Source organism: Camelus dromedarius, chromosome 22 (assembly GCF_036321535.1).
Source record: "Camelus dromedarius isolate mCamDro1 chromosome 22, mCamDro1.pat, whole genome shotgun sequence".
Taxonomy (NCBI): Eukaryota; Metazoa; Chordata; class Mammalia; order Artiodactyla; family Camelidae; genus Camelus; species Camelus dromedarius.
Window position 1 is genome coordinate 4,347,382 of NC_087457.1, and position 25,019 is coordinate 4,372,400.

Sequence of the window (25,019 nt, forward strand, 5' to 3'; positions counted from 1 at the left end):
TTCACAATCATGAAGACTTACTGTGAAGAAAAGGATGATGAAAGAGAGTAGAGGAGAAAATAAAATGCTTTCTCTACAAAGTGATGGCTTAAAAACTAAGAAAAACACCTTTTTAAGACTTTGGTCACCATATTCATAGCTAATACTTAGGTATAGTTTTTCACATGCCTGTGGTTAATGTTCTAATTGTTTTCACAATTAGTAAATCATTGACTCATCACAATAGTCCTATAAATTGCTATTATTATCCCCCCATTATATGGGTGAGGAGATTGAAGCCCCTAGAAGTTAAGGAATTTGCACAAGGCCCCACAGCTAGCATCGGAGCTGGGATCCAGATGCAGGAGTGTGGCTCCAGGAGGGGCTTGTAAACACTCCATCTGCTCTCCCCTGCAGGTGCAAGCCAGCCTCCCGCTGTTACTGTAAATAACATGATGTGGTTCACCTAGTCTTGAAATTCACATTCTTTGTAGCTTTCTCTCTGGGGCAGCCATCAGGAGCAGCCAGGGACCCTGAGTACATGCTTCTGGACTATGACCAAGAAGCTAGATGGAAGGAAAACAGTTTAAAAATGGTACCTTTAATGTGCATTCTTCAGTGGGCAGAAAAATACCTGCCTAGTGAGGAACTGAAGCCTTACCAGCCACGTGCAAATTATGCTTCAGACACTCCCGTTGCCCTTGAGTCCACACAGTCAGAACTACAATGGATCAGGGACATGAATCTTGTGCAAATGCAGGGAGTAGGAGTACCTGCCATTTTAAGATCTCAAGGAGTATGAAAAGCATGTGAAGCTTTCATCAGCAGAGACCTGCAGTCACTTCCACTATTTCCCTCAGGGCATGTCCACAGCTTCACTGGTCCTATTCAGAATGAAGATGACAGCTAGCACCTGCTGACCCCTGAATCAGTGATAGGTTCTCCCTTGAAAGGAAGCATATCCCCTTCATGGGTTACAACTAGTTCATAACCTAAATAATTCTATAGATGTAGAAGGGATACTTTCATTGGTTCTGCTATCACAGACTTGTCTCCAAAAGAACATGCCACCAGTTACTCCATTTTCAGCCATTTAAAGATATACTTAACAGGCTTCCTTCTTTAGTGCAGTTTTAGGTTTACAGAAAAATTCACAGAAAGTGGAGTTCCCATATATTCCTTATGCCCTGCACACAGCTGCTCCTGCTGTCAGCATGTTACATTAGTGGATGCACTCATTCTTTTTGACATCCTTCATTCCTCCTCCCCTAAATTTTAACATGCCGGATATTCACGTCTCTTGTGGCATTTACATGCGATTTACATCACTTCTCAGGTTTATGTGAGGTTTACAGCACGTGCATGTTGTCTGTTTAAGCGTAGATTGGGGGCAAGTTTTCTGTGTAAAAATATGATCATTAGTGAGCCTTATGCTGCTGGGCTTTTGGGTTGTCAGGTCCTGTTGACCATTGCTTCAGTTATTGGGATCATTGTCTACGGACTTTCAGTGTTCATTGTATTTTCAGCAGAACTTCCCAAGAACCTGAATGGAAGAGACCCAATCCAGAAGTACCTGACTGTGCAGGTGGGCCACGCCCATCACTGCTTCCCTCATCAGTTTTAACATCATCGTGACCCTGAACGCCATATATGAGAAAGTGGCAATCAAGATGACTGAGTCTGTTAAGCTCCTTCTGCAGCTGAGGTCATTTCTACACCAGTTTTAGAACCAGGTCAAAACAGAGACTTTATCTTTTAGGCACTTCAATTCCAGTACATTACAGTCTTTAGAAAATTTCAAGTGTAAACGTATTTTCTCTAGCCTATATGAGAAGTGAATTAGCTGCAGCTATGCATTAGTAAAAGGGACAAAGAAAGCTTTAGAATGTCCAAGCTCTGTGTAAATATGTCAGTGCTTAATAATAATTTCAATTACATTAGATCATGTACCCTATTGTTGAAAGTAAATAGTCTCTCTATTGCAAATAAGTGGAAGAGGGTCGTGGTTCCAGTGGCAGATTTGCTTGTGCGTTACGGAGAGGACAAGTAATCACACTGTTATGTGTCCTCCCCCCATGCTGTTCCTGTTAGTGTAGCTCCATTCTCATCAGCTGTGGCTTCTATAACAAATGTTTCTTCTCTCTGGCTTGTATCCCAGCCAGCGGCTTAGCGGCCCTAGTTAACTGCTTCCCACACACTGCATGTGGCTGGGTCGTTCTCCCAGTTGTCTGCTCAGTGGTCATCTTCTGAAAACACTAAGACCAATTCAAATTTTGAACTAGCAGGATGTTTTATGTTCCCCAAATGCTTCTAGCAAGTTGCCCCGTGTTTTGTTTGTTTTCTTCAATAGTCCTACCTTCCTGCCGTTCAGGAAGACAAGAGAATTTCACTTAGCAGGATGTGTAGAAGTAGCTTTCTTTCAACTTACACCTGACAGAGGACAGTTCTTGCCCATTGGATACTGTTGTGCTTATAAATTTTAAGGAACGGGTGACTTTGTTTTTTTTTTGCCTTGTGTGATATTGCATTCATAGTGGGAGAAACTCTTACAACAGTGTGTACAGTTGGAATTAACATAGTAGTTATTTTAAGGAATTCAAAACAGCTTATATGAAAAAAGTGTGAATTGTGTATATATATATATATATATATATATATATATATATATATATATATATATACATATTTAGCTTGTTAACTCATGTGTCCGTGGCTTTGATTATGGTCTCAAAGCTGTTCACAGTTTTACAGACTTAACTTTTCTTTATTCTAGCTGCAGAGATCCCAAGGACCAGACTGACTGTGGGAACAACCTAGCCATGAAGGTGTTCTTCTTCCAGTTTGTCAAATACTACTCCTCGTGTTTCTACATCACATTCTTTAATGGCAGATTTGTGACTTATCCTGGAGATCTGGTGTATTGGCTGTGAAAATACAGAAATGAAGACGTGTGAATACAGCTTTGTGTTCGGACAGTCTAACCTGTTTCATGTTTTCTCTTAGTTGCCCAATGAAGAGTGTCTTTACTCTCTGTTCCTTAGATTTTTTTAGGCATAAAATAATGACTTTATTTCATGTTAGAGCTATCTAAAATTTAAATGAGATTTTCTTTCTAATATTCCAGTGTGACCCAGGCGGCTGTCTCCTTGAACTGATGATGCAGCTGACAATAATCATGGGAGGACCGTCCATCTGGAATAACATACAAGAGGTGTTACTTCGGTGAGTACTAAGTCATGTGATCTTGGGGTGAGAACGGCCCACCCATCCAAGTAATTTTCCTGCATGCCCATCTCTAAAACAGGGGAGACTCTCTGCTTATTAAAGCTCTCCAGATAAGATGATCCAGCCAACAGTGTAAACATACCTCCTGTTTAATAATTATGTTTAAATTCCTTCCTTTTTATGTTTAAATTAAATCCTCAAGTGCTATAGTTTCTGCTTATTAGCCCATCACTGGGGACTGACTGATCAGAGCCCGTTGAGAGATGGCCCTTTTTGGGGCCATGAACTAAGTTTTCCCACAACTTCCCGCAACTTTCTCCTCCTTTTATACATGCATTTAAAAATCCATAACAGGAATTTGTTGAGTGCCTAGTATGTGTTAGTCACTGTATTAAATGTTGTACATATATGTGTGTGTGTGTGTGTACAATTTAATCACCCAAACAATCCTTATTCTTATCTTCCTTTTCAAATGAAGATCCTGTGGCTTAAAGAGGGTAAATGATTTGCCCAAGTTCTCATTGCCAATAAGAGACCACTGTGGGACTCAGATGTAAGACCCTATCTCATGGAATTCATGTTCTTCTAAGAACAGAGACTCTCTTGGTGTCCTAAGGCACAGGGCTACATAATGTTTTAAGAGACACTTGTCTAAAATAATAACTACAGAGGTTTTGACTTACTGTTCTCTTCCTAAAAATGAGAAAAGCAGATGTTAGCAAAGGTCACACTGTCCTTTGGATTTTCACATAAGCCCTATCCCATATCAAAGTGGACATTCCAGTGTTTTCTGCAATTTCTGAACATTTCAAGGAGCTTAGTGTATTCACTTTCTGTTGTAACAAGTATCCCCAAATGACATGGTAGTAGGAAGAAAAAAGAAATAGTCTCCACTAAACAACACAAATTTAACCTCGTAGGGTTTTTGAACGCAGGAGCCTGCTGAAGTCAAAATATTGGCACGGCTGTTTCTGAAGGCCTCAGGGGAAACTGTATCTTTGACTTTTCTGGCTTCCAGAGGCCACCTACGTCTCTTGGCCTGTGACCTCTTTTCCTTCTCTCAAGGTCAGCATGGTTGTGTGCCTCTGACTCTGATCCTGTGGTCAAATCTCCTCTCCTGTCTCCCCTCTTCTGTCTCCCTTTTCCTACTTTAATGACCCTGGTGATTACAATGGGCTCACCTCTATAATCCAGCTCGTCTCTCTTAGAGAAGGCTGGTTAGCAACGTTAACCGCATTTGAAATCATAGACCCCCTTTGGAAGGGAAACTGACCTCTTCCTATTTTCTGGTGATAAGGACATAGACATATTGGGGGGGGAACATTTTTCTGCCCACCACACTAAGCTTTTTAAGATAATTTCTGGCTTTGAGTTTCTGTCCTCATGAAACTGTTGATCTCTCTTCTGTCTTGCCTTCCACAAAATCATTCTGCTCCTGGCCAACCTAACTGCATTGCTCACCACTCTCTGTGGTGTCCCCCAAAACCAATTACACAAGCAATTCTTACTGTTGTTTGGAGCATGGAGGAGAAACTCAAACAACTTGAATTTTGAAATAAAAACCTCCATCATTTTAAAATCTTCCATGCCACTATAAAAAAAATTATTTTTTAACTTCATTTTTTAATTTTTAAACTATTTTAAACTTTGTAACTTTTTTTAAACTTTACTTTTTTTCTTATCATCCTTCATTGTAAGCTCCAGAAACCTGCTATTCTGCCCACCGCATCCAAGTTCCCTTTCACTGTTTCTCCTCCCTTCCCTAACTTTCCTTCACTCTCCCTTATTACCAATTTTCTGTCCATTCTCTTTATAGGGCAGTTAAATTATTTTTTCTTTCCTTCTTTCTGTTTTTGCAGAGTGAACACATTTGTGTGTCAGTGTGTCCTTCCACATTTCTTCACAAGGTCTTCATCTTTCAGCTTCAGGATGGATTACTGTGGTCTGTCTCTAAACAAAGGCATTTCCCTTGTCCCCCAGCTCACCATGCCCCTCAAAAAAAAGATTCTGATCTTTGCTGTGAAGTGAATCTTTTTTTTCCCTACTGTGCAGTAGACAACTCTTACCCTGAGCTCACAATCAGATTTCTCCAGAGGAGTAAAAGTAGCTCATGTGCAAATAATACTACTTTTCTCTGTGAAAAGAAATAGATCAGATAGAGGAAATACTTAACTCAGATTACTCAAAAGCATTTCCTGAAGGAAATAGGTTAATTATTTAACACTAAATTTTGTTGAATCTGGTTATCAGTGAGCTATTTTTACCAATCAAGAAGGATATATTTCCTAAATTGGTACTGAGCAATTCATGTGAAATGAAACTTGCTCACATTAACTAGTTTAAAGTAAAGGATGCATTATAGTATCTGTGGTCTGTTTATACCTTCGCTTAAGTAAGCACATTGTTGTAGGTTCCAGTGAGCTGAACTTTGCCTACATGTATTTCTACTCTGGGCTAAAATATTTAGGGAAAATATTTTGAATTATGTTTCCCTTTTTTGAATACCAGAAATTCTGAATGGTAGCCACGTTCGAGGGTGGCTTGTGTTTTCCTCACTGCCTCTTCTCTTTGTATAAGGTGCCAGTTTCCTTCTTAATTTTTCATATAAAATCCTAACATACTAAAGATCTATCAATTACTCTTGCTGCCCCAAAACTATACCCATCCTCAAAAATACATAGGAAGGGAAAAGAAAACTTATCAAAGTTAGTGACTATTTTCATGCTATTTAAATATGTCTAAAGGAACATAATGAAATGAATTTTACCATATCTCACCTGCCTCCACCCCCCAATCCCATGTGGGTTTGTTGAGTAGGATTCTGGGAGCAAATGAAGAAGGACAGTGATGCCGTGATCCAGGCTCTCTCTGGGGTCTCCCCAGCACTTGGATCGGCACTTGGTATAAAGTAGGTCTCAGTCCGAGCCAGCTGAGTGAGTGAGTGACTCACAGGCATCGAATGAGTAACATCAGTGAATTAACAGCATTCTTTGTAGGACTCAGAGAATAAGCTGAGTGCCCTATGGCCTTCCCAGCCTCACGTACTATTTTGATGTTGGGGTCATTTCTGGGAATGTTATTCTGTACTTGACAAAAGTCTAGTACAATTCCAGGGTTAAGTAACTTGCCCTAGGGAAATTTTATGATAAAATATTAAGAAAAATGGTTAAATGCCCAACATGACATAGCACTGTCCTTTGGTGTTTAGATAATGTATGGCTGTAATTTTCTTACTTTATATGCTTTCTACATTTTCCACCGTGTGTACGCACTACTATATAGTAAGAAAATGCAAATATTTAAAAGAGAAAATCTCTCTTCTCCTGATATGATTTGGTTAGAGGATGAGTCAGATAGATATATTAAGAGAATCTTAAATACATGTGTCCATAATTCACTCTTTAAATCCAGGAACAGGAAACTCAGGAATGAAATAGATTAAGAGAATCAAAGATACTTGTATTCAAGATTAGCAAGTAGGAGTGTCCTCAAAAGAAATGGTGATTATCTATAATTCGGGGATTAAATGTGATAATGAACGTACAAAGACAACATGAAGTAGAAAATGCCACGTGGGAAGCACTGAGTAAAGGGCAATTTACCATGATTATGCCAATATGTGTGGTCAATTCCCAAGCAAATTATTGTGTAACCCCTGCTAGAGGGAGAAAGCTTCCAGCCTTGGCTGGAGAGTGGGGAGGATCCAGTGTCTGTATTTTTTAAAATGTCTACAGGTGTTTCTCATGTGCAAATTGGTATCCCTGCATGAGAACCATAAACCAACAGAAAACCCAAAAGACCGAGGACAATGATGGGTTGCCGACAGCCCAAGCTTTTCTGCCACAGAAGAGTGGTTCCAGTCAGGAAGACTGAGCAAGAGGCTCAGAGTCTTAGCTAAGGACAAGCAAGTCGGGACTTCTAATACGACCTAATGTCATCGACGGGGGAGGGCAGTTCAGCACAAGAAGGGAGCACCAGGTGAGTTAACATGGAAGTTACATCCTGGATCCAAACCGTGATGGATTTGGGTCCCGGAGGGTTAAAGCCCTGCTTCCGTTGGGCATGGACCGCATTCCACAAGAGGCTGAGACAGGAATTATGAGGCAGAGAAAAATTCCCCCAGGGGACTCCCGAGTCTGGGTGCCTGGAAGGGTGATGGACGAGCGCGGTCCCAGCTCCACCCGCACCGCAGGGCTCCGAGTGGCTGTGGAGCTGTGCGCTCCCGGCCGGACCTCAGACCTGACTGCAGTGCTCCGGGCTGCGGCCTGGGGAGCGGCGTCAGGAGCAGGCTGTCCCCGTCATTCTCGTAGGTGCTGCAGTGAACCTCACCCCGGTGGCCACGGCTTTCCCAAGCCAAGGGTCTAAGTGACTTCAACCTTATTTACAGGTGACCACAGCTGGTTAGCCTGTGCTGCTCAAAAAGAAGATCCCATATGGGGTTTTGATGTGTTAGGGGGTTTGCTAATACCTGGCCTGCTTTGAATCGTTTCATCTTGACAGCAACCTGGGCAGTCGAAGTTTCACCTCCCAATTTTATTTCAACATTTTTTGTTGAAAGTATAGTTGGTGTACAATATTGTGTTAATTCTTGGTATACAGCATAGTGATTCACATATACATACATATATACATATATATATTCCTTGTCATATACTTTTCCACTATAGGCTATTAAAAGTTATTGAATGTAGTTCCCTGTGCTATACAGTAGGATCTTGTTGTTTGAAACAAAAATTACTAAACAAAGTAACAAAGGAAGCAGACAAAACCTATCCATGTATACGGCACAGTTGAGTTTATCTCAGGATTTAAATGTGGTTTTGAACTCCAGGATCTCTTTATCAACTTATCATATGTAAAGTGCCTGTGGAACACTTCTCAGAAAAATGTTTAAAAATCATAAGATTTAGAGAATAAAGAAGGAAGATAATTATACTGAAAAGCAGGTATCAAAATATAGAAATGGGCATTTTGTGATACAGTAATATCTGAATTATTGGAAGGACGTGTTGAATAAGAGGATCCAGTGGTGGGTCTACTGACCGCAACATTCTGTCACAGCAGTGAGTGTAAATCAACTTCTGAGATCTGCAACAATTGCATTTTGAATGTAAATAAAGTTAAATAACAAATAAGCCATGAAGTGTGGATTCAGATTCAGGGGTATCTCGAGTCCATATCCCCACCCCTTCACAGAGCTCCCTGCTCTTTCCCTAATGTCATTGAAAGAATTGGGGAAAGTTTGTGAAGCGAAGGGCATGTTCCATTGCAAAGAAATCTCGTAGCAACCCTGGGAGCATGGCCAGGGAAAGGTTAACGCTGAGATCAGAGGCAGTGGGAAACCTAGCAGGGGAAGCTCTTTACAAGTCACATCATAAACTCTGTGTGTGTCCACGTGTGTGTGCATACAGACGTGTGGGCATGTATGATGTATACACCTGCCTTTCGTGTGAAGCCGCCTCACTGTCCAAATTTGAAATCCATCCAAACGTGCAGTGCAGTCAGCCGAAGCTCCGCCAGATGCTAAGTTGTCTGTTGTTGCTCTGTCTCTTCTGCTGAACTCCACGAGTAAACCACGCGCCAGCTGTTGCTTTCAGGAACAACAGCTCTGTAGTCTACAGGTCCATGCCTTGTTTCACTGCCAACTCCGAATTCCTTTCAGGACAAATTGCGATTTGAAAAAGGGGGAAGCATTCAGTTGTCCCACAAGCCTCTGAGTGAGGAAAAAATTTAACCTTAGAGACAGCTCTGTGGGACAACATCCAGAAGGGTGCAGAGCACTGGGCTGCGAGTCGAGGCTGTTTCTTTCAAGCTCTGCACTGAATTTGAGGTGGCATGTCACTTCTTTGGCCCTTGATTTGTTCAGCTTAAATTAGGGTCTTGGACCTGTTCGATCCAACGTTAGAGTATCACTTTTCTGCTCAGTGATCCTCCATGGTTCCACAATTCCTTCAGAGGGAAAAATGCCCACATCCTCATGGCAGCCTCTAAGGCTCCACCCCCCAAAACCACCACTTATTTCCTATTCACTCTGGCCCACACCAGCCTCCATGCTGTCTGTCCAGCGTGAGGGACCTCAAGGCCTGTGATCACTGTTCCCTCTGCCCACCCCTTTGCCTCCGTCTTTGCCTTATTCAAAGGTCACTTGCCCCATCCACACTCCTCCCTACCACACATTCCTCGCCCTCCTTTATTTTCCTCTGCAGCACTTATCACCAGCTCACCGACCCTGTATTTCTTTCTTTTACTTATTTTCTCTGACAATTTACAGACTGGAAATGCCATGGTGGATAATAGCAGAGAAATGGGGGAAAAAACAAATGAGGGTAGGTATCTTCTAAAAGCTAAAGTGCCCACCTGAAAAGGAGGTAGGAGATAAAGTAGTAGTAGTCGTTACAATTTTGGTAAACACAAGGTACGTAGTCAGGACTAGTTTTCACAATACTTGAGTGTAGGTAGGCAGCAATAAAAAGAAATTTATCCTGAAAACAAGAAATTAAATTCTTGGGAAGATGATGTGTTCAGCTTGAAATGTCAGTAATACATTTATGACCTTGGTCTGATAATATCTTGCCTTATAATTTGATCTGTTTGACAGCTGGGTCATGAATCTAATGATGCCACAGTTTCGGGAGCAGAACAGTCCACCCCACGATGGGAATGGGACAACCATCTGTATCCAACGGGCAAACTGGGGTTATTTTATGAATACCCTGAAATGAGTAAGTCATCAGTGGGGATTTCTGTGCTGTCGGTTATACTAGAATATGCTTTGGGTCTCAGAAGCATCGGTTACCGAGCCAAACAAAGACCTAGCATACCGAAACGGAGCCCGCTTTTCTCAATTAGATGCAATTATGCAGTCAGGCTTTCAAATAGGTTGCCTGTGTATATCTTTGTCAATATTTATGTTGTACAAAGCTGAAGGTTTACTGCCAAGGAATGAAATGGAATACTCATTCAGGTAATTCTCCATCATTGATTCTCAGATCCTTCTGGTCATGTCGTCTAAGGATGAACTCAGAACCGTTACTAGATGTGACTCAGCACGGGCTGCAGCCCGTGTGGCACAGCTGTTGGCTGATATCCTTCTAAACAGAGTCATGTGAGCCCGCCAGCCTGTGCAGAAAGCCCGCAAGAGCATCCTGCCTCATGGCAGCAAGGGTCACAGGGTCACCCCTTCCACACCTCACACCTGCCTTTGACATTTTTCCTATTTCTTCTGGCCGATGGTTTCAGCCTGGTTCCTTGAGTGACCTCATGGCATATCACTGGCTTGAATTCAGGATGAATTTGCTGATCTGGAGTATTGGTAGAACACAGATCCCCTCCTTCTCCAATGTCTTTGTCCATTTCTGTAAATTTGCTCGGCCTTTGTTTCTCTTTGTTTGAACTTGGTTTTGAGCTCTCGGTTGCCTTTAAATTGTTGCATCTCCAAATAGATTTCCATAGGAAACTTCATCTTTTCTATTATGCATGGCGCACTTTTATCTACTAGAAGGCTGATGATGTGCAAGTTTTGTATCTGAGACCTTTGAGCTCACCACTGCCTTGAATTACTTTTTTTTTTTAAGCTTAGGAGACAGGAAAGTATTTTTGTCAATAGGCTTTGCATTTATGCATGCGGGTTCATGTCTGCAAGACACCCCATTGGGCTTCCTGTTTATAAGTCTAAAGAAAGAGGGAGTTTTCTTTTTCCTAAATTACATGCTATATATATAATAATTGCTTTTAAAATATATAATATACATAGAAACGCATCTGATTCCCTCGGTGAATGAAAGGTCATTTTGTGTCATCTTCAGTCAGCTATGCTTTGTGGCCTGGTGTCTGATTTGAGTTTCATCTTTGCTTTTGTTGTGCTTAGTGACCAGGTTCGATTAAGGGTGCAGCTCCTGTCCCTGGTGTAGAAATTATGTTCGTTTTTTCTGCTTATTTTCGAAAGGACTTTAACCCAATGACCTGTTATTCCAAAATGAGTCATAATTGTAAATATTTCTTATTGGGGCTATTATCAGCATTAATAATAACAACAACTTTCTGAGGGCAGCATATCATTTGGTATTTTAACACACACGAAAAAAGCCTTGGAAAATAGTTATTGTTCTAGTTAAGTCAAATAAAGGTCATTGAAAGGAAAAGTTGTACGCTTTTGGGAGAAATTGATAGGACTTTTAGAACTTTATAGTCTCATTAAAATACTAATTAAATAATTCAGCCTAACTCTACCCTACATAACAGGATGGAGTAACAGCTATTCTAGAGAGATTTTTCAGATTTATTCGTTTTCCTATTCTCTAAATAATCCCTAACGAATTAGAAATTTCAATCCATTTTTGAGAGTAGGCAGTCTGTTATTGTGTATTCAACGCTGGAATGAAACTTATTTTGTGTTCTTTTCGTTCATGGGAGATAGGATTTCCAAGTGCTTTTTGAATTATTTTTGTTCCTCTCAAATAAAGTGCCTTTGGTGGTGATCTCCTGACCTCAGTTTCCTCCTCCCAGTTTTCCCCATGATCATTAATGACACCACACCTGCCTTTTTAGTTAGGCCTCTTAGCTGCTGAAGGGGAACAGCTTCTGACAGATGACCCTGGAGCCCTCCACCCTTGCTTCTTTAGGCCTCGCACCCTGCCACCATCCGTAGTCTCCTTCGCCAGAAGTATCTTTCTCTGCTTTTCTGCCTGGAAGGGCTCTTGCCAAGCCTTGGCAGCAAACCCTCAACTTTTTAGAGATTTTCTGCTCTCCTCTCTAAGCATGAATTGCAGTTGATTCTTGTCTTGATGGTGCGTGATCATGTCTGTGTCCATTGCGCTCCCCGGCTGGACTGATCCTGTCGGAGGCAATAGTCAGGCTTTTCATCTTCCCGTGCATGTCTGAAGCACCACAGCCTGGACCCTGGTTCTCATACGTGTTTAAGTGACTTGAGCTTGGAGTTTCAATGCACTCACATACAACTGTTAGATGAGTTGGCGGTAACATTGCCCCCAAGGCCCCCAAAAGTTTCTATAGGGCATATGTTTTTTTCTGAGTGAAATTTCTCTTTTATTTGTTCTAGTGATTTCCCCACTGTCCTTTGAGATTATTGGAGTAACCCTGAGTTATTAACCACAATAGCTCACCCCCAGAAGCAAAAGATCCTGCTATTTGAGAACTCAGACACGGGACATAAGAGAAATAATCTATCAGTCTTAAAATCTGGAAGCCATAAGATACCGTTTTGTACTTAGAGCACCCACAGCACAAACACCAGTCTCTCAAGAACTTGGCGCTGCCTTCCCAGAGGGCGGGTGCCGTAAGTGAAATGCAGTGAGTGATGAAGTGAGAGCTCTTCGTCTCTGGTACTGCCTTTTCCACCCTTGCTGTGTTAACTTGATCTTCCCTTCATATATTATGTTCTCCATTTAATTTACTGCAGTTAATATCAGTTGTTCTTCAACATCTCCTTGCACGCGCCCACTCCATTCCCTCTCTCTCCATTGTTATCCCACCCACGCCTCTCCTGCGCTCTCCAGGACCAGGCCTTTCTCCCCCACGCCCTCACCTCTGTTCTGTCTGCCCACCACCTGCACTGACATTTCCTTAACTCCACAGAATGAACTTTCCAAAATGGCAGCTGAGTAACTGGGGGGGATTGTAGACCTCTCATCTCTTTACTGATTCATTCATTTATCTATCCAACAAACACTGAACACCTGCTATGCCAAAAACTGTATCAACTGCTGGGGAGACCAAGACAGGTAAGACTTGGTGTCTGCACTCCGCAGGGCAGGCGAGACTTGGCGAGTAGTTGATGGATTGCTAAGCAGGTGAACACACATTGGACTTCATAGAGCTGGGAATATTTGAACTGAATTTTGAAAGGTGAAAGGAAGTTAGCTCTCTAATGTGTGGTAGAGGGAGTGGACACTTCATGCAGAGAGGTAGAGACATATAAGAGTACACGGCATGAAGCGGCTTGGCCAGACTGAAGAACAACAAGTAGGGTTAGAACAAAGTATCCACAGGTGGGAATATCAGGTGCACAAGGCCACTGTCACGATGGGTCTTGTGTGATTAGACTTGAATGTATCCTTAAAGAAACAGGGCTATATTGGAATATATGTAAGCAAGAGAATTGCATAATGATTATGTTAAAGTAGATCTGGTTATACTGGCAGCAGAATGGATAATAACATTTTTGGGGGGAGGCCCATATTTTGGGGGGAAAGGATATTTCGGAGGCCACCCCAGGTAATCCAGACAAGTGGCACACGCCTGCAGAGAGGCCCTGGGCAGAGGGAGAGAGTCGTGTGTGGCAGAAGTGGTGACTGCTGCAGAGGGGACTACAGGGCCGGGGCGGCGGGCTGCAGAGCTGCTGAGGTGACTTTCCAGTGACCCATCTGGAGAGTGGATCTGCAGTGGGAGTGTAAGGGGAGGAGATGCTTTCGAGGAGATGGTTCTGTGTGTGGCATTTTGATTGCAAAGTGTCTATGGAACATCTGAGGAGTGATGCCCGTTGTTAAGCTGGATTCAACAGTCAGGAGCTCAGAGGAGCTGTGGGTGAGGCCGTGGGGGCGATTCATTCCTGCCAAGTGGAGGATTGAGGACGAGGCCCTGGGGAAAATGGCCATGTACATGGCACATGGGAGAAAAGAAATCCACCAAGAGAAAGAAGAATAGCAGAGCTGTTGGGAGAAACTAGTTGAGGCAACACAGAGAAGGCTGTAACCTGGCTTAAGAGGGATTTGAACACTGACTAAAAGGAGCATAGTGAGAAGGGGGGTGTGTGGGGCAATAAAGCAAGAGCTAAAGCCCACCTTTAATTGCCAAGCCTGGGGAAAAGGAGGAGGAGGAACATACTTAGGTAGACTTTAAAAAACAGATCTGTGTGTATCTGTGTGTGTGCATATGTGCACACAAACTTTTCTGTCTGGGCTTTTTAAGTTTATTTAATAAAACAAAAATTAAGGGGGGAAAACATCCCCCTGAGAGGAAAATATTTGTCCACAGCAAAAGCTAACTGGTAATCAAATAAACACGAGCTGAAAATGCTGACTAGTTTGAAACACGCAGCCACCGGCAGTACAACTCCTGTCTAAGTGCTGCGATGAGGGCCGTGGGGGATGCAGGGCTCTGAGCACTGAGGAGTCTTCAGCGCAGGTACTTCTCCAAGAAACTGGACTTTAAAGGGAAGAAGAAAGTGTAGAACATATCAGAGAGCAATACAGGGCCGTGAGAGAGGGTTGGGCTAGGGTTCGTTTTGTTTTACAGTGGGCGTTTCTGGCCTTGCTGAGTTGCTAGGCCTTTGCTCTTTTTGGTCTTTGTTCCAAAAGCTTTTTAGAAAGTTCTTCTCGCTTGAAAATCTGAACAGATTTAATCATGTTGGGTTATTTCTGGTGTTTTATTTTTTAATTAAAAAATTATCTGGAATTTATTTTAATGTCATAAATGAGGACAGTCTACCAGGCCTTCCAATGATTTAGCTAATTACTGCAGAACTTGAATCCACTGATTTGAAGTGTCAGTTTTATAATATTACTAAAATCTCATAAATATCCACGTCTATTCTTGAAATGTTATGTATTTCATTCATACTCTCAGTGCACTATTTCTATACTGTTTCCATGAACATAGATTAATACCTCCTAGAGTTGGTCCTGTTTTATCCTTTTCCAGAATATCCCTAATACTACAAATTCAAACATCCCTCCTCATTACTTTATTTGTATATATAGGTATATTTCTGGAATACATTTAGGATCACCTTTCAGAATTTTTTCTTAAATCCATTTGGGAATATTAACTAAATTTGCATTCAGATACTAAATTTATTTTGGAGAAAAAATGTTCTATGTCCCCCAAATTTGAGTCTGCCCACTGAAGAGGGCGGTGCATTGTACTGTTCATTCAATCATCTTTTTTTTTCTTTTTTAAAATCATTTATCAGAATCTTCTTAATATTTTTCATTAATTTATTTCTGAATAGTCTGTGCCTGCTTTGTCATTATAAAATGATATCTTTTCTGGGTTTTGATCTGGGTTGATTGCTAATAAACTCTTAATTTCTGGCTTCTCTTGAATAAGAAGGAGATCTGACACTGTGAGGCCCTATTTCCAATATGGTGATGGTGAGCATTGCATTTCCTTAGGATGTCCACTTGCCAATTTGCCAGTGGCTGCACCCACTCCAAGCATTTCTGCTACTTACCTGCCCCCGTAGGCAGATGAGCTCATGTAGGGTTAGGTGGGTTATGGACACAGATACTGACATCAATGCTGCCACGCTGCTGACCCTGTGGCGTCACTAACTCTGGTTCTTGCTCTCTGACCTCCCTGAATATGACAGCTCCTTTTGGGCTGTGGACCTACTGCATCTTTCCAGCACTGTCGGCTTTTCTGCAACACACGCCTGCCTCTCAGGTCAGAAGCAAATGTCAGCTCCTCCTACCCATCCACCCCATTCACGGTCTTGCCGTTCCTGGCCAGAGTGGTCCCTACCCCTTGACTGAGCAGTAACAATAAAGGGACTATAAATTTGCCTCTCATCCACTGTCTTAGTTACATACCTGTGCTAGTTTACTTTAAAGGTCTGCCAGTTAGGAGGGGAGGGTCTAAAAGTCTTTTAGATCTCTGACCTTATCATTTCTAACCGCTCCCCCACCCTATGGAACAGCTTACCACAGATCTCTGCTGCCCCATCTGTAGCATTGCCCTGTAAATTACACACAGAGAGAAAAAAACTTCTAAGCCACCACCATAACTTTGACTTCCTGTGACCACACAGACCATAGAAATATCAAGATAAAAATTCCTGAAGAAGAATATTTTGCTTAGGAAGACACTTTAATTGCATACCTTTCTGTGACTTGTAATAACTTCATAGACTCTCTGAATGTGCTGCACTCACTTTCCCAGACTCAAGGGAGCTTGCTCACTTGCCTATATTCAGTGTATTTCCTCTAACATTCTCTATGCATAGCTTTCCCAAAGGTACATTTCTTATTTCTATTTAAATTGTTAGATACATCCACAATATTCTTTTTTTAATCCTCAAATACAAATCATCTTCCAAGATTGTATTATTTCAACACTGAGAGTGAATAATATGCTTCAAGATTCCCAAGTTTATTATGAGCAAATAATTATGGTTGGTTGAAGATTTTTAAGTATGTTATTCCTACTAAGGGTATATATGTGAAAGAAACAGGTTGTAATGAGTCTTCTTCCCAGAGATTTTATATTTGCCTTTTGTTTGGATTCTTTCACTGTTGAACATTATTATTACCATGAACGTCTTTTCTCTTTGGGATTTAGTTCACCATTTTCCCCTCTCTCTTTACAGGAGTAAAAGAATTTATGTTGTCCTTCCATCCATCCACCACTCCATGTTTTGTGTCCATTCCTTCAACAGGTATTCAGTTTGGGTTCACCACAGTATATGTGGCCTCTTTCCAGTGGCCCCTCTGTTGGCTCTGGAGAACAATATATTGGAAATCAGAGTGGGTACATGGAACCTTGACTACCCAGTATAGACGCATTGTGCCAGAAAAAGCCCAGAACATCGCAGCATGGCAGCCCACCATGCAAGGAACAGCAATTCTGGCTTTGGTGGACCAATGTGAATAAAAAGGCTTCTTTGGGTGAAGACTTAGAAAAGTCCAAAAATGCATTGGCGTTGTTTCCTAAGGAATCTAGTGTTGAGTACTTTTTAATATGAGAGGGAGATGCTAACACTATCATCGTTATAAACAACATAGTTGTTGTAACTGTAATTGTTATTATTTTTAATATATTTTCTTTATAATTATTATTTGTGACTTACAAGACCCTTACAGAGGCAGTTGTTAAGGAGCGTGGCCGTTATACTGTTGCTGAAGTGTTAATTCAGTAGAAGCATGGTAATAGCATTAATAAGTACTCACTCTTTTGATCCTCACATTGACTATAAAGGTCACCCAGCAGTGCTTGTATAATGGAGATAGAAATCTATCCGTTTAAGTGTTTGTAGAACTTAAAATAAGAGCAGACATTCCACCGCATTTGACCATATATTCCAGACTATCAGTTTAAAATAGGAACTACCTGATGAGGCCATAGAAACCCTTTGTGCATCCCCAATCATTCACTACCTTCCTGGTCCCCTGGGGCAGCGGTTCTTCAAGAAGGTGGCCCCATCTCTCCTCCCCACCCCACTCTTGGCCTTTGATACCAACTGTTGGTCATTAGCTAAGCATCCTCATGTCCTGCATGTGTCTGAGCTGTGAGGGAACAGAACTCAGCTGTTTACAAACTGTATTGACTATGACCAGTATGAACAGCCTCTCTCCTTCCCTGCCCACAACCCCACAGTGCAACACGGGGCTCACAACCACAGCGATTCCCATGCCAGCCCATCAGGGAACCTTCTTCCCTAGAAATATTCTTACAACCAGAGATGTTTCCTCCCTTACTTCACTGCCAGTTTCACTCCCAGGTTACAGTCCCCAACAAAAGGCTATCCCAGTTTGAATTTCTTAATCAAGTCGCATTGACCCTGAGTACCTGGCTTTTTCCTATGAGCACTCATAGAAATAGAACAGGGCCAGGCAGTGGCTGTGGGCCAGGTTCCCGGGTGAGGGGACTTGCTGGGAGCTTCAGGTTCTGTAGCCTGGCCCGAGCTTAGCTCCCAACACGGCGTCTTCCCATCTGCATTATTTCGGGCCAGGCTTCAACAGTTCAGAGTTTCATTTTATCATCTGCAAACAGAATAATCCCCTGCTGCATATTTTAAGACTGTTATGTACCACAAAGGGTGCTTAGGGAATTCAGTGAGTCAATGCATGGAAGTCACACAACCTGGTCCTCAGGGAATGTTAGTTATCTTCATTATGCACCATCGATAAAATTGGCTCACAGACTTGGCCAGGTATCAAAGCTACAGGCACAAGAATTTGACAGTGTGTTACTGTCTCGATCATAGTCACAATTTTACACAGTAAAACAAGCTACCTGGGACCACCCAGCTGTCAGCCGACCTGACTCCCCACCCCAGGATCCCTCAATTTATCAGATTTGCTTGCTACCCCTACTTTTTGGAGAAAGTTGGCAAATCACACACAGTCAATGACTGCTAGGTTATGTCCATTCCCATTCACTCAAATTGCCCCATTTTCAGTATCCACTGTGCTGCAAAACATAGACTAATGTTCAGAAATATGACAGCAAGGCCTTTCCCGTTCCACAGTCAGAGAACTACGAATCTGTCATGTTTAATATGCCATGTGACACTAAGCAAAGCAGGAAAACAGGCTTCTGTGCTTTAAGAAAGTTTTTAACAATGACGTTTGAAACTAAAAGTGTTTTTGTTTGGCCTTCAGCTAACCAGAAAATTCAATTGACTCCTATTACCCATTACTCAGGTGTCCTGGTTTGATTGTATTAGGCACTTTTTCCTCATCTCCCCAGCATGGCTTTGCTCCATCAGCACAGATGGAGTGTCTCCAAGGCTGCTCCGTGTGCATAGGCGTGTGTATGCACACATGTGCACCCACTGATTGGTGCCACTGATTCATATCCAGGAGATGTTCTGTCTTATAACTCAAGCACTGCTTTATTATATCCTAGAAAACTGCTTTTAGATCATTGATTGAACTATAGACCATCCTTTTGCCCACATTAGAAAGTGACATCTTCCAAGACACAGGTCCTGTGTGCTTGTATTTATGTATAAGTAAGAATTAAATATGTATGTCATCCCCTCACATATTTAATTTGTGCCTTCCCAATTGAATGTGCACAGTAAAGGCTAACTTCCCATAACAGGAGAACTTTTAGGAAGTAAGAAGAAGGAATTAGCCACCATGGAGAAGACAGGATATCAAGCAGGAGTTTGGTATAAAGTCATTTATTCTAAAGTTGCTCTGGCTCAATAAATAAGTGGAATTGACATTGTTGTATCATGCCAGAGCATCTGCTATTGAAGACTGATTTTAATTTACTTTGATATAAGTGGAAAATTGTGTCAGAACAGCATGGGAAATGAAGAACACTGCATCTATCTGTACTCCTGAAGTGTGTTTCAGAGCTGCTCAATTTTGAGGAAAATTATCTTGTCTGGAGACAATAGAATTATTTTCATTGTTGGAATTTTTGTAGCTCCCAGAAGCACATCTGCAGGTGATTCTGTAAAAGTCTAGAGTTGACTTAAATAGCAGTAAATTTTAGCCTATTGAAATCAGGAGATGTGAAATATTTTTGCCTACCACCACCACCGCCACCACCACCACCAGGCAAGCACTTGTACACCCAGAGAGATTTCACATCAGAGGGAATGACAAAGCTGGTTCTGTTACTGAGGCCAAACTTGTTCTGCTCACTGCACAACAGTGATAAATAAATAAATCAGGAGACAAGGTTTTGGGGCAAGGAATAGTAACTTTATTCAGAAAGCTGGCAGACCAAGAAGATGGGGGACTAATGTCCTGGAGAATCATCTTTCCCAAGTCAGAATTAAGGCTCCTTTTGAACTAAAAAGGGGAGGGGGTGTGGTTGGTTGTGCAAACTTCTTGCTGCCGGGATTCTTTGTTCTTGCAGCCATCCATGTGTCTCAGGCTATTGTGTCCCTGTAAGCCTCCAACAAAACAAAGGTTATTCTCTATTTTGCAACATGCCATCTCTGCATAAGTGCAGAAGTGCTAACATCCTTAAAGGTCAGAGCCCCGAGAATAGGCTTTCCTGTAGGTTTTAGGCTAAAGGCAACGTTGTTTTACAAAAGGTGCAAAGCCAGCAAGATTAAGCCTGGAAAACAGGGCACAGTGCTTCAAACTGAAGGAACAGATCCAATATGGCTTCAGATTTGTTCTCAATTACAGTTTTAGTTAGGGGAAATTTTGCAGCAGAAAATCCCCTCAGTTGTTTTTCTTGCTTTGCCTGAGATCTTGTTTGCTGGCTTGTGGTCTCATGGTGTCAAAACCGTATGTTCAGATGAATACTATTAAAATCATATGGTGCACAAAACATACCTATTCTGCTTCAAAAAAATGACTGAAACATTTAGCTTTGTTTATTCCCATAGAATTTGGATTGAATCTATTCTCGACTTTCTTCTTCTTCAAACCAGTTTTTTACTGGAGGATTTAAAGCCCAAATTAAAGAATTTTGGAGAAGACTCATGTAATTTATAAGACGTTTACATCCGAATTTAAGACTGACTCATATTTGTACTTTTAATCAAGGAACACAATAAACTTTGTTAGTCAATCATTTATGACGTTTTAAACTTTGTCCATGTAATCTTTTGGAAGTTGAGAGGCTTAGACAATTGATATAACAAAACAGGTATCATTGCTTAACTGTGTGAATGAAAGAATCCCAGTATAGTTTCCTGAAAGTATATTTTATATTAAAAATAATAATGAATTCTTGCTCTGTAATAAAGCAGCAGACAGAAGCACATACTGAGTGTTTAAAATAAATAATACTGCGGGAAAAATTATCTAAGCAACTCAAGATAGTATAGAGAAAAAAGGATGAACTTGAAGGAAAATACATATTGTGCAATTAATATCTTATTTTTAAGAAGCAAATGATAAAAAAAACCAATTTTTAAATGATTTATCGAAAAAGGATTTATATAAAGCCAACTTATTTTCATAAGTATTACATAAAACAGGGCTATCTAAATCTATATTATTAAAGAATAAAATATATGAAATATATCTCCAAGGTTAATTGATTTTCATAATATTATAATTTTTGAAAATATAACTTACATATACATATTCAAGAAGCTCTTCAGATAAACACAGTAACCTAGTATACAGTTATACCTATTCCACATAAAAAATGAAAAGGCAAGGATAATGCCCTTGCTTACGAACTGCCACTGGACTTCTGGATATTCCTTTAGGTTAAAGACCAAAAGCAAAGTAACTAGTCTACTTTGAAGCGGTCGCTCAAGATTTTAAGATATTCACTATCTATATCCAGTTACAGGAAAGACTTAAGTTTTCTGAAGTTTAAAAAAAAGAAATCAACTGCTGAAAACGAAATTCTGTAATGTCTCATGGCCATAACTATAAAGGCTCTAAATTAATGCTCCCTTAACTGTTTTTTTACAAGCACAGGTCATGATCATCACTTTCAAATTCCATTTATGCTAGATGAACGAACGTCTCCCCACATGCTCAATTCTGAGAGTTAAGTGTGTGTGAAAGCCGTCAGTCACCTACCTTATTGAGAAAACACAGTTTCATTTAAGTGGGAAACAACACTACATACATACATATGGGGAGGAACAAGTTCCAACTGGGAATTAAAGTGAAAACTGCAGGAACTTAAAATCGGCAGAGGAAACATACTGAGAATCCAGAGTAAGTGTTTTAACTGCAAACCATTTCCCTTAAGCTAGATGAACGAATGTCTTTCCACATGATCAATTCTGAGATATAAGTGTGAGTGAAAAAGTCAATCACGTAGCTTGTTGGGAACACAGCTTCTTTTCAGTGGGAAACTACACTACATACATATATATGGGGAGGTTCTAGCTCCAAATCTGTTTTACAGTAAAAACTGCATGAACTTTCAATAGGCACTAGGAAACATACTGAAACCAGAGTAAGTGATTCTACTGAAACTCACTACATTTGAGCTAGATGAACGAATATCTCTCCACATGCTATGGTCTGAGATATAAGTGTGAGTGAAAGAAGACATTCACTTAGCTCGTTAGGAAAACAAATTTCTTTTCAGTTGGATTCTACACTACATAAATATATATTTATTGTTACTACCTCGAACTCGGGTTTACAGTGAAAACTGCATGAATTAAAACCCGGCATTTCGAAACAGAATGAGAAACCAGAGTATGTGATCCTACAGCATCCAATTCCGTTTGTGCTACATGAAAGAACATCTCTCCAAATGCTCAGTTCTCAGGTATACGTGTGTGTGTGGCCGTCAATCATCTAGCTTGTTGGGAACATAAAGTTTCTCTAATTTGGAAGCAACACGACATACATATATATGGGGAGGTACAAGCTCCAACTCGGTTTTACACTGAAAATTGCATGAACTTCAAAACGGTACTAGGAAAAATACTGAGGAACCAGAGAAAGTGTTTTTACAGCAACCCATTTCCTTTGTGCTAGATGAACGAACGTCTCGCCACATGATCAGTTCTCAGAGATAAATGTGTGTGAAAGACGACATTCACATAGTTGGATGGAAAAAAAGGTTATTTTCAGTTGGAAAAAACAGAAAATATATATATGTGGGGAGGTACAAGCTCCAACAGGGTTTTAAGGTGAAAACTGAATTAATTCCAAACCAGCACTAGGAAACATACTGAGAAACCACAGTAAGTGTTTCTACGGCAACCCCTTCCGTTTCTGCTAAATTATAGAACGTCTCTCCACAGGCTCAGTTCCGAAAGATAAATTTGTGTGATAGCCTAACTTCACCTAGACTATAGGGAACATACAGCACCTTTTATGTTGGAAATTACACTCCATACATATATATGGGGAGTTTCTAGCTCCAATATGGTATTACAGTGAAAAATTTAAAGTTCAAAAAAGAAATAGGAAAAAGACTGACTAACCAGAGTAAGTGTCTCACCTTCAAGCCGTTCCCTCTGTGCTAGATGAACGAACGTCTCTAAACAAGCTCAGTTCTGAGAGATAAGTGTGTGTGAAAGCCGAACTTCACATAGATTGTTGGGAACACAAAGTTTCCTTTCACTTAGAAACAACACAGCATGGATATATATAGGGAGGTACTAGCTCCAAATAGGTTTTACAGTGAAAAATACAGGAATATCAAACCGGCACTAGGAAAGAGACAGAAAAACAGAGTAATTGTTTCACCTGCAACCCGTTCCCATTGTGCTAGATGAAAGAAAGTCTCTCAACATACTCAGTTCTGAGAGATAATTGTGTGGGGAAGCCGACTATCACCTAGCTTGTTGAGAACACAAAGTTTCTTTTTAGTTGGAAATTACACTGCATAAATATATACGGGGAGGTACAAACTCCAACTCGGTTTTTCATTGAAAACTGCAGGAATTTCTTACCAGCACTAGGAAACAGACGGAGAAAAGAGAGTAATTGTTTACTTTTCAAACAGTTCCCTTTCTACTACATGAGCGAACATCTCTCCACATGCTCAGTTCTGAGAGATAAGTGTGTGTGAAAGCTATGCTTCACCTAGCTTGTTGGGAACACAAAGTTTCTTATCAGTTGGAAACAACACGACATACATATTTATGGGGAGATACTAACTCCTAGTCGATTTTACCGTGAAAACGGCATGAATTTGAAAACGGCACTACGAAAAAGACTGAGAAACCAGAGTTAGTGTTCTACATCAACAAATTCCTTTTGCGCTAGATGAACGAACGTCTCTCCACATGCTCAGTTCTGAGAGATAATTGTGTGTGAAAGCCTTCCTTCAACTATCTTGTTGGGAACATAAAGTTTATTTCAGGAAGAAACTACATAATATACATATATATGTTTCGGTATTAGCTCCAACACGGGTTTACAGTGAAAATTGCAGGAACATCAAACCGGCAGTAGGAAACAGACTGAGAAACCAGTATAAGAGTTTCCCCTGCAACCCGTTCCTTTTGTGCTGGATGAACGAACGTCTCTACACATGCTCAGTTCTGAGAGATAATTGTGTGTGAAAGCCGTACTTCACCTAGCTTGTTGGGAACATAAAGTTTCTTTTCACTTAGAAATTACACTATATACATATATCTGGGGTGTTACTATCTCCCGCTTGCTTTTACAGTGAATTCGGCAGGAATTTGAAACAGGAACTAGGAAGCAGAGTGAGAAAAAGAGTAAGTGTTTCTCCTGAAAACTTAATTTTTGTGCTAGATGAACAAACGTCTCTCAACATGCTCAGATCTGAGATATATGTGTGTGTGAAAGCCGTCCTTCACCTAGCGTGCTGGGTACACAAAGTTTCTTTTAATTTGGAAACTGCAATATATACATATATATGGGGAGGTACAAGCGCCAATACGATTTTTCAGTGAAAACAGCAGGGACTTCAAACAGAACCTAGGAAACAGACTGAGAAAACAGAGAAAAATAATTTCCCTGCAACCCGTTCCCTTTCTAATAGGTGAACGAACGACTCTCAACATGCTGAATACTGAGGGATACTTTTGTGTGGAAACCGTCCTTCAACAAACTTGTTGGGAACACAAGATTCTTTTCAGTTGGAAACTACACTACATACATATATATGGGGAGTCACTAGCTCCAACTCGTCTTTACAGTGAAAACGGCAGGAATATGAAACCGGTACTAGGAAAAAGCATGAGAAACCAGAGTAAGTGTTCTCCTGCAAACCGTTCCTTTTGTGCTAAATAAACGAACGTCTCTCCACACGCTCACTTCTGAGAGTTAAGTGTGTGTGAAAGCCGTCCTTCACCTAGCTTGTTGGGAACACAAAGTTTATTTTAATTTGGTATATACACTTCATACATATATATGGCTAGGTACTAAATCCAACTCAGTTTTACACTGAAAAGGGCAGGAATTTAAAACCGGCACTAGGAAACAGAATGAGAAACCAGACTATGTGTTTCTCCTGCAAACTGTTCCCTTTGTGCTAGATGAACGAAAGACTCTCCACATGCTCAGTTCAGAGAGATAAGTGTGTTTGAAAGCCGTACTTCAACTAGCTTGTTGGGAACACAAAGTTTCTTTTCACTTGCAAACTCCACTCCATACATATATATGTGGAGGTACTAGCTCCAACTCGGTTTTACAGTGCAAACTGCAGGAACTTCAAACCGGCACTAGGAAACAGACTGAGATACCAGAGTAAAAGTTTCTCCT

The 25,019-nt window shown here is 40.9% G+C and overlaps 1 long non-coding RNA gene across 1 annotated transcript; it reads left to right on the forward strand.

Annotated features, from left to right (window-relative positions):
* The first annotated feature begins 6,738 nt into the window (after positions 1–6,738).
* Positions 6,739–16,733, forward strand: LOC135318882 (uncharacterized). The gene is made up of 3 exons (XR_010377280.1): positions 6,739–7,182; positions 9,803–9,926; positions 16,529–16,733. It is a non-coding gene; the product is annotated as an uncharacterized LOC135318882 (long non-coding RNA).
* The last annotated feature ends 8,286 nt before the right edge of the window (positions 16,734–25,019 follow it).